Source organism: Macaca thibetana, chromosome 4 (assembly GCF_024542745.1).
Source record: "Macaca thibetana thibetana isolate TM-01 chromosome 4, ASM2454274v1, whole genome shotgun sequence".
Classification (NCBI taxonomy): Eukaryota; Metazoa; Chordata; class Mammalia; order Primates; family Cercopithecidae; genus Macaca; species Macaca thibetana.
In genome coordinates this window covers 134,682,207-134,693,957 of record NC_065581.1, presented here as the reverse complement: position 1 = coordinate 134,693,957, position 11,751 = coordinate 134,682,207, and positions in this window count along the sequence as shown.

Genomic DNA, 11,751 nt, shown 5'->3' with positions numbered 1-11,751 from the left:
AGTTCACAGTTGCTAGTATTCAAATCCTTTGTTTAGAATAATTTAGAGCAAATTTAACCAGTAATTAATAAAATAGATTTAATAGATTTTATAGTAATTGAAGTTAGATAGCGAAGTTGATAATTATTTTGGAGCTTTAGTATTTTTTTTCCACAAACTAGATTTCTGAGAATAATTTTTTTTTTTTTTTTTTTTTTTTTTTTTTTTTTGATACAGGGTCTTGCTCTGTGACTCAGCTCTCTGCAACCTCCACCTCCCAGGCTCAAGCAATTCTCCCAAGTCAGCCTCCCAAGTAGCTGGGACTACAGGTGTGCACCACCACACTGTTAATTTTTGTATTTTTCATAGAGGTAGGTTTTCACTATGTTGCCCAGGCTTGTCTCGAACTCCTGGGCTCAAGCAATTCACCTGCCTTGGCCTCTCAAAGTGCTGGGATTTCAGGTGTGAGCCACAGTGACCGGTCCCTGAGAATATTCTTAAGATATTTACAATGGAATAAGTACAGTGAGTGATAGGGGAGCGCTGAAGATTATAAAGAGAACTCATTATCTGAAGTTCTCAGTAGTTTAGTTTTCTCACAGATAATCCATATTTATGAAAATAATAAGTTGTCAATCAAGAAAAGAATCAGTACAAATATTTATTAATCTGCCATGTTAAGACTACAGCCACATAAAAACAAATAGATCAATTCAAACATTTCAACTGCATAATACCTCAAACCTGACTATTTAAAAGTAGTTGGGTAATTAAGTAGACATTTCACATTTTATACAAATATTTGGAATCTTTCTATGCCTAAGGTTTATTTTCTTCACTAAAGTGTTATGATTACTGCCACCTACCTGGGAAATAAAATGTGACAAGAAGTTCACCATGAAATGGAGCTGCCATTACTTGCCTGGGACTATTTCCCACTCTTGTTCCATCTGTACAATAGTCATTCTATAACCTCAGCCCCAAAGGGTCTGAGGTTGGGACTTAGCCTTACCAACCAAAGAAACACCTCCTGGTCTGAGCCATACAGTCATAAATTTAGTCACATAAAAATGTCATCTTCAGTGACACTCATCAAAAATGTGCCTGGATCTATAAAATTTCCTTTAAATTAATTTCAATTTCTAGGGAAAAATGATTCAGAAAGCAAATAACGTTAATGTTCTTCCCACAAATTCAAAATAATTTTGAGAATTTCACCACTATATAGTCAGTTATAAGATAGCAAAATAAAAACATTTTTCAAATTCTTAAAGCAGTGAGATGCTAATTGTTCATTTGTGAAAAGCCAGAAGTCCTTTTTTTTAATAACAGTGCATCAATTTCCAACTTGAAACAGATGTTGGTACCCGGATGACTCATTATTCTTAACTCCTGTCGGAGCACTTGCCCACTGGGCCTCAGATTAAATTTCAGAACACAGGCAGCAGCACTAACTTCTGAGAAGAAAATGTCACTAGAATGCCATTTCATATCAGTGACGGTGGCTTCTTCAGAAAATTAAGCTTCATTTCATGTCTGCAAGAACAGTGACCATTGACCCACCACTGCATTAGTTCAGCTTGCCCAATAATAACTAGAGAGCTTCACTCTAAAATCAAGTGCAATATAGCTGCAAACAAGCTGAGAAACGGGACTCAGACAGAACACCTAATAACTGCCCTCATGGTTGCTTTTCTTCAAAACTCATTATACCTCTAAAGATACGTAGAATATGGACATAATTTGGTCCTTTAAAGTCTAAAGTAGACAATGCGAATTTGGCTAGATTAATTTGATCATTTGATCAGAATCATCAAGCGCTATCAAATTTAGCATTACATATTATTTTTACATAAGTCCAAAGACTTTATTTAACTTTCCAGATCTTATTTAAAAACACATTCCAAATTAAGTTACGAGAGATTGAACAGTTCTATGTAAAATTCTAATTTAACTTAATTTTTTAAAAGATGAAGATCTGATCTCTAGATCAGGAGGACTCTCTAAACTTGAAAGCATTGGAAGACATCAGAAAGGAAAATATCAGTGTATTTGCTTTCCTAGAAATGTAAAATGTATGTATCTTAAAAGTATCATTTAAAATTAAGAAACATATAAAACTGAGTAAATATCTACAATAAATATTGCAAAGGGTTGTATTCTTAATTTAAATTGATAAATGACCACAAAAATCTCATTATACAGAAGACACAAGCAAGAAATTCACAGGTAAGGAAATATAAGTAGCAAGTACATTTAAGAAAAAAAGTGTTCAACCTATCAATTAAACTGACAAAGGATTATTTTTCTTTTAACAAATTAACATGTTTTTATAAATATATTATTTTTAATATAAATATTTATTCTTATCATTAGCATTAGTAGTATTATGTTAGTACTCTCAGTATTAGAATTAGTAGAATTATAAATTAGTCCCATCTTGCTAAAAAATGCATTGGCATTTTTTACTTTGAGCCTTAAAAATATGCACATGCTTTAAATCAGGAAAGTTTTACATACAAAGATTATCATTGCTATGTTCTTTATAAGAGTAAAATATCTGAACCAACCTAGATGTTCAAACATAGAGGAATATTTAAATTGATTATGAAATATACATATCCTATATTGTGTACAACTATGTAAGAATTTAAAAGAATGCCTGCAAAGTATTTAATTATAAGGAAACATATTTATGACATATTATCAAGAAAAAGTATATAAATTTTATAAAAATATAACCCTAAATATGAAAAAATATACCCATAGAAAAATACTGCAACTATACTTATACAAGTGATGATTACTATTTGGTAATTCACTATACAATATATTCCTCCTTCTTTGTACATTCTTATATTTTTTAATTTCCTCACAATAGGCATGTGTTACTTTAGTATTCAGGAAAAAATAAGCCTTAGTTTAAATGAGTATCATAAATGCTCACTTTAATTTAAAAAAACACATATTACATCTGTGACATTTGCAAAAGTAGTAGCAGAAAATAAATATATGTCTTGAAGAACTATAATTGGATTTAAGAACAGTTTGAACAATGTGTTTATTATACATGGAAAAATATTCATTATAGAGGGTGACCACAAAGTCTAGAAATAAAAGTGTATTATTTATCACATATCTTAATGTAATATCAATAATTTATCAATTTTGAATTTATACATATTTCCACACTTGGTAGCCCTCCTATAATGAGTGATGGGATGTCTATCATTGAAAGGGGTGTGTGGCAAATTTAAAAATTAAAAGAACTGAATCCATGACAACTGGTGATTCAAAGATCCCACTAAAACTTCATGGGATGGGGAAGAGGGTGATAAGAATAACTATAATGTTTTCTTTCTGGCAACCTCCCTTTTTCAGAAGGATCAATTAAAAGCCACATTAATACACTATACAGTTGACCAATAAAGTATACAGTTTCTACCTGTGATCTAGCTTTAAACATGATAGATTTAATCTTAGAATAATTTGTCTCAAAACTGCTTAACAAGGCCAAACATGCATGCATTTTAATTAATCTTACTTGGACTAATGACAGAAAATACTACTAAGAAAATATTTTCACAAGAAAATATAAAATACACTGCTTGAAATTAGCGAGACTCCTGAAAAGCGGCTTACATGAAAAGGAAATGCCTCCTGAAAACCTTTCCTCAAATTTGGGACTTCCTAGGTTTCTTAGTTCAGGGCCCAGAAGGCTGCCTCCCACCTGCAAGGGTGCACCAGAGTGTGCGGGTTCACTGCCCCTCCAGCATCCCTGACCCATTATGCTTACATTGACAACTTTGCCTCTCATGCCCACTCATATACTGAGGGATTCAGAAATGAATAAAATAATTTTTTAACAGAGGGCAAAATGTAACAATGCCTGTAAGAGAAAGCAGCTAGGATTATAAGGGTGGGAGGAACTGATTTTGGTTGATCAGACGAGGTTCTGAGGAGGACATGGAATTTAAATCCAGCTCTCATGGATGATAGCCCATCGTGAATCAGGTTTAACTGTTAATTTTATAGCAAAGCCGCAATTACTTTTACACCAACCTAATGTAATGCCTTATTTGAGCATTGTTTCCGATGAGGTGGTATTCCTAATTTTGTCCTAGCTGTTACACTCAACTGTCTTCTAGGTGGGAGTTCTTAGTCAATCTGAATGAAAGGTGTCTTAATTAATAGTTTAGAGAACACTCTTGTTTTCTTTTAAAGGTAATTTATGATTTAAAGAACACTTTTCTGTTATATTTTGAAGATACCTAAATCAAAGGAAAACCTCCTCTCATGTGGAAATTTCCCTAGTCAAACACTGACGTGAACTTGGACTTCACATCTATATTTAGCCAAGGCAAGGAGAACTGCTGGGCATCTTAAACAAGGTTGGTATCCCACAGATTTTTGTACTATTTGTGTTTTACAAACAGCTATAGTAGCCAAGAACTCCTCAGCTGATGTATTGCAATTTGGGACTTGGTAGGCTTGGTTTTGAAACTTCTTTTACTCAAGTAAAGTTGTCAATGGAATAGATTATTGTTCTTATAGACTTTTATTTCTTCACAAACACAGAACCATACGCTCTGATCTGTGATACTGAGATACTGAGAGACATATGCATGAATCATCTTTCCCTGGAACCATAAGATGCTGAAAATATTGAACAGATAAAAAATTGTCAAGAAAGAAAAGGGGATAAGGGGAGAGAGAGAGAGAGAGGGAGGGATAAAGGAAGGGAAAAGGAAGACAGAAAGAACGGCAAAGAACAAAACTGATAGGAAACCACAATCGACTTTAACAATGAAGCTTGAATGAAGCCAAGTGTCAAGCTAAACTGGATGTTCTTAAGTCTGACGTTTGTAAGGCATTTGTTTTCCTTAATATCTCAATGGATTATACAGATTTATAAATATTTGAATTCACTTCAATAAACAGAAGTACTTAGTATGTTGTACTTGTTTTATAAATATGCAACGTCTATTTATTAATGTTGTAATTTTAAATTTATGCCTTTGACCCCAATAAACTCATTCTAAAAATCCTTGTTATTCAAGAGTGTACTTTTTACCCAAATGTCTTAAAATATATTGTTGTTTTAACTAACATTACAGATTAGAATTCTAAAGAACATTGGGTACTAGATTCCTTAGTACTGTAATTATTGCTTTAACATATAATTTCATCATGTCTTCTTAGTATAGATAATTAAGGTTTCTACTCTAACAGATAGTAAAATTCCTTATCTCTAAAGCGTAATTATGTTTTAAATGATAGTAACAAATTCTTAATGTAACCAAACACTGATAATCTAATAAAAGCTTGTTTTGAGTAGTTTAATATGTGGAATGGCGTCTTTTAACTAAATACTACTTTGGTTAAATCATAAGTGCACTTTTTGCTTTGTATGAGTAACAGAATTGAGAAAACAATGACCACGTTTTCCTTCATGCATTACGTGTTTGCCTGATCCAAATATTCTCTCTGATGCAGAGCTTCGATTCCCTCTATCAGCATAGCTCTTATATTGATGTCTTTGTCTACTCTACTAAGAACATATTGTTCTACAGAGACTAAATAAATAAATAAATAAAATAGATTTAATCTAATAAAGCTGGCATTAAACTTTATTTTGTAAACAATCCACATGTCCAAATAAGAAGAGACTATTTTCATACTAGGTGCAGGGATAATTTTATATATCCACATTTTACTTCCATATTCTTTACTGCAGGTATCTGATGGGTAGGCCTATCTGGCTCAAATATCACTTCCAAGCAATGCTGGTACGATGGTTAATACTGAGCGTCAACTTGATCGGACCGTTGATTGGACTGAAGGATACAAAGTATTGATCCTGGGCGTGTCTGTGAGGGTATTGTCAAAGGAGATTAACATTTGAGTCAGTGGGCTGGGAAAACCAGACCCACCCTTAATCTGGGTAAGCACAATCTAATCAGCTGCCAGCACAGCTAGAACATAAGCAGGCAGAAAAATGTGAAAAGAGAGACTGGCCTAGCCTCCCAGCCTACATCTTTGTCCCATGCTGGAAACTTCCTGCCCTCGAACATCGGACTCCAAGTTCTTCAGTTTTGGAACTTGGACTAGCTCTCCTTGATCCTCAGCCTGTAGACAGCCAGCCAATTGTGGGACTTTGTGATCATGTGAGTCAATACTAAAAAAACTCCCCTTTATATATATACATCTATTCCATTAGTTCTGCCCTCTAGAGAACCCTAATACAGCTAGAAACCATTTTTAATCGAGGACTTTAAAAAGCAGCACAAAAGCTTCTTTTTGAAAACTTAAAAAATATTTTGAACATTCAAAAGAAAAGACTATTTAAAAAAGAACTTATATTATAAAATGACCAGTTTCTGTAAATACATGAAGCAAAAATATATACACGAACTACAGTAATAGAGATGCTGACAGTGTGATTTTTGGTCTCTGTGTGTGTGTGTGTGTGTGTGTGTTTAATGGACCAACAATTTCTCCTTTTTAGGGCCCTGGAATACTCTTCTGGAAAGGGTCTCTTCTGTTTCCTTTCTTGCTGTTCTCATCCTGCTCTGCTGATCTGCTTCTACCTTCCAGACACATGGGCCAGTACTCACATTGGACCAGTCATTTCTTGAGTTGTCTTCTACTGCGATATTAATTGTGCAGCATTCTCAGTCTGCTTCAAGATGCTCTAATTGTGGCTTTCGGCAGACAGGTTCATCGGTTGTCGGTGTTTCTTGAGCAGAGTACTTGCAAGCGATTGAAATGAGGCACTCCAGTTGTGCAACTGTGTTCCCCAGGAATGGCCGGAAACACTTTCATCCTCTCTATGTTCTTTTGTGAATATTGTGAGCATTTCTGTCTTTTAAGGAGAAGAGATGGAAAGACTCTCTTCTGTACTGGGAGTCCTTAACTTCTTTTATTCTGTGCTCCCTTTGCCTTGCCATGAAATATCCCCACCCTCAAGCCTGTGGTGTGGTTGGAACTGTTCCCATGAGGGTCACATTTTGTTTCTTGAGCTGAGTGCCAGTTATAAAGGTGTATTCAGTTTGTGAAATTCATTAAGCTGTATGCTTGTGACTGCTGGATGTTTTTAAAAGCTTATTTTCAATGAAAAGTTAAAAAAAAATACTGCCTTGTGTCCTGCCAGGATTTTTCTGGTTACTAGATTCATACATATTATACTGTAGCAGGAAAAAATACGGTTTCTAAGATATTCACATGTTACTTTCTCCGGACATTTGCAGACATAGGTAGGACACATATTCAGCTTTAAAAATATATAGGTTATTTCCCTTTAATCTGCCATAACTCATCTTAATCAAAGTAAATGAGTAGCATTACTAATATATTTGTGGAAGGCACTGGAGAACGAAAAGTACCCTCACCTGAAGGCTCTGCATCCACACTTCCCTGCATGACCATTCATCTCAGTCGGTCTCAGCGACGGACAGCAGGCATTGGCATGTTATATAACAACTTAACTAACAGCCGCCATGCACAAAAGAGCAAACCGTCCTGTTGCCTAGTGACTATTATCCAAGGCAATCAGAGTAAACAGCAAATACCACAGATATTTTTGAACAGCTGTTTGTTGACCCAGATACAATATTTATATGGCTCACTAGTTTCTCAGACAGAATTGAACCCTATCATACCCTGCAGAACAGAAATTTGTTTTTCTTAGTTATCCATCACTATTCCTGGTATTTTTTTTTTTTAATGAGGAAACTTTGCAAAGGAGTGATAGTGCTTTCCAATAGAAAATTCAGAAGTCCCTCAAGTTTTATTTTCAGTTCACGTTTAATAGAAATCTTTCCTGCAGATGAGCTTGTGAACTCCTAATAGCCACTAGATTTCATAATATTCCTTCCTGTGTCCAGCAGTATTTACATGTGACATTTATTTCGTGGTTAGAATGATCATAAGTTGGGGCAAAAGCATATTCACTTAAGTCTTCTCCAGTCATTATGCTGGGCACGTTGTACCCTGGAAAGATCATCCTAGACATTCCTCAAGGCTCAGAAGAGAAACTGCCCCAGGAGGGCCCTTCCTGATACCACAGGATGAAGTTCCAAGTGCCCCTCTCCACAGGCACCTTGTCAAGTTGTTGCTGAACTAATGCATGGCTTTGTTCTACTTGTTAACACACTGTGTTGCAATTGTTGGTGGATTTTGTGTTGCCACAAAGACCAGGAGTTACTTGTCAAAGGGAAGTGGCAGATTCATTTTTGGAGCATCTTGACTAGGATACAGCACGTGACCAACAGATATTGAAGGGATGAAATGAGGCCTTTTTTCTGCTTGAACTTATCTGATAACTTTGATTTAATGCCTCTTAGAAATGAATGCAGACTGAATGTTGGTGTTTCCCGAAAAATCTTATGTTGAAGCCCTAATTTCCAATAGGGTAGGGCCTTTGGGAGATAATTAGGTTTAGTTGAGGTCATAGGGTAAGGCCCCCATAATGGAATTACTGTCCTCATAAAAAAGGAATAGACCATAACACTGCAAAAAGGTGGCTGTCTGCAAGCCAAGAAGAGAACCTTCACCAGAACCCAACCAGGCTGCCACCCTTAGCTCAGACTTCTAGCCTCCACAATTGTAAGAAATAAATTCCTGTTGGTTAAGCCACCAAGTCTATGATATTTTGTTATTGCATCCCAAGATGACTAAGACAAAAATCCATTTTTAAAAGTACAGGCCAAATAATTTATTTTTACAAAATGATATTGTGTCATTTTAATGGAATGGAGAAAACATGAATAATTCAATAAATTGTGTAGAACACAATTTAAGGAAAAACATGAATCCCTGCCTTACTTCTTATGTCAAAATATATTCCAAGTGAGATAAATACTTAAATGTTAGAAGGAAATAAAAGAAGGAAGGAGAAAGGAAGGAAGGGAGAGAGGGAAGCAAGCCATTAGAGACCCAGAGACCAATAATGGTAAAGGTATTCATATTTTTTGAATGGGGGAAGGTTTTCTAGGTATAATATAAAACCTGAAACTCTAAAGGAAGATTTGTCATGTCAAAATTTAAAAAAAAATTGATCTGAGAACAGCACCATACACAAGGTTTTTATTTAAGCATTACAATTAAACAAAAAATGACAACCATATGAAAAAGGCCTAATTTCTATAATATAAAAGGAGGTCTCACAAATCAGTTCAAAAATGATCAAAAAGAGAATAGTGAACAAAGGATACAAAAATCTATTTTACAGGGAAATAAACACACGCGGTAAATAAGTATATAGAAAGATATTTAATGTCACAAAAAATTAAGCAAAGGCAAATTAAAACTGCAAAATGCCATTTTCATTCACTACAGTTATAAAGATTACCAGTACACCTTTGTTAGGAAGTGGAAAAAACAACATAAACTTTTGATAGAGCACAGATTAGTGTTAGGAAGCTATCCGTCAGGATCTTCCAAACTTTTAAATTCAGATATACCTGAGACTGCAATTTCACTTCTAGGAATTGATAGTTCATTTATTTACTGACGTAAATATATGTCCACTAGTAGAAAGTTATTAGGTTACCAAATAGAAAAAAATAATGAGCATGTTTATTCTTATAATTAAAAAGTGTGTGTATATATATATACACATAAAGTATATATACACGTAATTTGCTATAGTTGCCTCTGATTAAGGGAATACGTGGTAGAGTTGTGAAATTTTATGTTTTATTTTATAATCTTTGCTACCCTTTTTTTAGAAAGTTATACATTATTTTAAAATAAAAAATGTCATTGAAAGTGTAGGAGAATATTGCCACCCTACAACTCAGAAATTAACAAAAGTGTGCAATCACTAAGTTACACAAAAAACAAAATATCCAAAGAGGACAAGAGAACAATCCAAAATAAAATAATTTCAGCAAAAATAAAAAACTTGAAATTAAAGTGCTCGGGAAACAAATTGCATGTGTCAGGCAGTTGACAAGCCCCATCTATAAAACAGGAACAGAAGGCCGGAAGCCCAGGTCATAGCTATCACTCAAGCCCCCTTTCAATCATGAAAAGTCTTGTGTGGGGGGATGTGGAACAAATGAATGAGTGTGCATATCAATCAAAGAGAAAGAGAAGCATTTTCTAAAGGCAAGGGTTGGGAGTAGAATGGTTTCAGAGACGAAAAAACTATTTCCGACCGGTTTAAATGAGATCAAGAACAGGGTATGACCTCCAGTAAAGATTTTAAAAATAGATTCTTCATTTGAGAAAATTATCAGACCAAACCTTCTGTTTTCTTATTTTTAATTTAGGCTCCATAAATAAGCAACAGATGTATTTACACTTATAGTGTCTGCAAGTAGATGATGTTGGAATTGTGATGCCGAATTGGACCAAATATCCCAAATGGAATTTTCTGCACCAGCTGTAGAGCTATACCTTTTCCTAAGGGCACACATTTTCTGTCTTCACCTTGGACAGTTTTCTCGCAAGTAAAGGTTGTTCATTCCAAGGGAAAAATGTATTTCATTTGAAACCATAATGTATCCCATGAGAAAAAGTTATGTCTCAGACATATTTGGCTTAGGTTGATCTTAACCTCTCTAAAATGAAAGTGCCCTCTAAATATCGATTCTTCTACACAAGAAGCTCCCTCCATGTGGTACCCTTCATGAAGGAGGAGAAATATGAAAAATTACAGCTTTCTTGTCTCTGTGGGCCAGATACAAGTAGAAATTGCTGCTACTGATTGAGGTGAACCAAACTCAGGATCAGAATGAAGCCCTTCTTTATTAGAGATGAACATGATGGAATACCTTGTAATTCATAAAGTTACATGTTTTGATTCTTTCTGGTTTTCTCCTTTCTTCCTTTCATGCCTCTTAATGGTCATGTGCCTACCTTTTCTCTGTATATTACATCATACACACATATACACACATGCACACATACAGTATTCAGTAAAAACATCTATCAAGACTTTGTTATAGTGTCTCACAATCTATGGTAACTTATCTAGTAAATAATTAGTTTCTAATATTAGAGTAGAAAAATTTCTGCGTGAATTTGCCATATAAATCAGCTAGTAGTTTTTACCATCTGTATAGGGACCCATATGCCTATAACAGCAATAATTTCCCTGTCCATTAAATTCAGCTATGCCAACTCCTAGCCACCTCTCACAGAGTAACAAGCAACAAACTTTCATCACATAAAAAAGGGCCTGCCAAATTGGATAAAGAGTCAAGACCCATTGGTGTGCTGTATTCAGAAGACTTGTCTCATGTGCTCAAAAACACATAGGCTCAAAATAAAGGGATGGAGGATTATTTACCAAGCAAATGGAAAGCAAAAAAAAGTACAGGTTTCAATCCTAGTCTCTGATAAAACACATTTTAAACCAACAAAGATCAAAAAAAAGACACAGAAGGGCATTACATAATGGTAAAGGGATCAATGCAACAAGAAGAGCTAACTGTCCTAAATATATATGCACCCAATACAGGAGCACCCAGATACATAAAACAAGTTCTTAGAGACCTACAAAGAGATTTAGACTCCCACACAATAATAGTGGGAGACTTTAACACCCCACTGTCATTATTAGACAGACAAATGAGATAGAAAATTAATGAGGATATTCAGGACTTGAACTTAGCAGACTTAATAGACATCTACAGAACTCTCCACCCCAAATCAACAGAATATACATTCTTCTCAGCACCACATAGCACTTATTTTAAAATTGACCACATAATTGGAAGTAAAAAAAAAAATCCTCAGCAAATGCAAAAGAATAGAAATCAT